Below are 1,233 nucleotides of genomic sequence, written 5' to 3'. Positions count from 1 at the left end.
CCCCTAAACAGTTGTTACTGGGAAAAATGCAGTTTATTACCACTTACCAATGCAACTAGAATCTTATTTGATGCGACTTTTCCAAGAAAAACATGTCTAACAGCATAGGTGCATTACTTATGGACTTTACACTGCAACAATGCTGTAAAAATATATTTAAAAAAAAGTTTGTATGTCTACATTTAAACATTTTGCTAGTATGAAAATCTGTAAAACCTACCAGGCCTGAGCAGTGAATTTATGATTTCTGCAATCAGTATACCAGGCTAAACTAAAAAAGCTGGCATGACATAGTATACCCTACTAAAATGTAATGCTTTTGAATGAAATGAATACCTAAAAAAGTATATTGCAAATTCATATATTCCCTTAAAATTGCACTTGAAAATACTTGCAAGAGAAGAGCAGGCTTTATAAAATTATTTTGGATAAAATTAGTGAATCAAGTTCTGCATGAAAGTGAACCTATCATGATGCTGAAATTATGCAATCACTTGATATTTATAAACTAAAGATACCTGCCTATACTTTTATAAAACTGCTGTTTTTTAAGTTCTTGTTAACAATGGAAAAAACATTTTTTTAACTATTTGATATCTTTAGCCTGAGGTGGAAGATGGTAAAGCCAGCATTTATGAGTCTGTTGTAACCAACACCAGTAAAGAGATGATGTGCTACAGTGATTTCCCCTTCCCAGAAGACTATCCCAATTTTCTGCACAACAGCAAGATGGTGCAGTACTACAAACAATTTGCTGAGAAGTTTGGCCTGCTAAAATACATTCAGTTCAATGTAAGTAAGTATACACAGGGTGTTTACATTGAAAAAAAGAATCCATCTTTATTGTGTGGAGGATTTAAATACAAGACAATTCTTTTTGCCATCTGTATCTCTCTCTAGGGAAATTTATCCTCACATCTATTATGAAGACACAACAGATAATAAGAGGAAATATATCCAAAGAAAAGGAAATGCCCTCCTTGAGAGCTATCACTAGAATAAATGTTACCATTGCAAGGATAGTAATTTCCTGTTTTGATTACAGATAACAATTTAGAAATTTTTACCATTTTCTGTTTCAGTGGCAGTGGACAAATTATCGTAAATGGGACATGGACAGTAACAATCCAACACGAGTTCTAATAATTATTATGTAGCATCATGCACATTTAGACCACAATAACATAAAGTGCATAAAGTGATGATGTTGTATTAAAATTATTATTATTATTA

At 32.0% G+C, this 1,233-nt stretch overlaps 1 protein-coding gene across 1 annotated transcript in view; it reads left to right on the top strand.

The window, feature by feature from the left end:
* Positions 1-1,233, top strand: part of LOC140336685 (dimethylaniline monooxygenase [N-oxide-forming] 2-like) — a gene marked incomplete in the record, with an annotated part of 16,919 nt that overhangs the window by 6,242 nt on the left and 9,444 nt on the right. Inside the window, 1 exon segment of the mRNA XM_072419958.1 lies at positions 604-792.

The sequence above is a fragment of the Pyxicephalus adspersus genome, chromosome 8, assembly GCF_032062135.1.
Source record: "Pyxicephalus adspersus chromosome 8, UCB_Pads_2.0, whole genome shotgun sequence".
In the NCBI taxonomy this organism is placed as follows: Eukaryota; Metazoa; Chordata; class Amphibia; order Anura; family Pyxicephalidae; genus Pyxicephalus; species Pyxicephalus adspersus.
The sequence above is the reverse complement of the archived record's forward strand: the minus strand, read 5'-3'. Positions and strand labels throughout refer to the sequence as shown.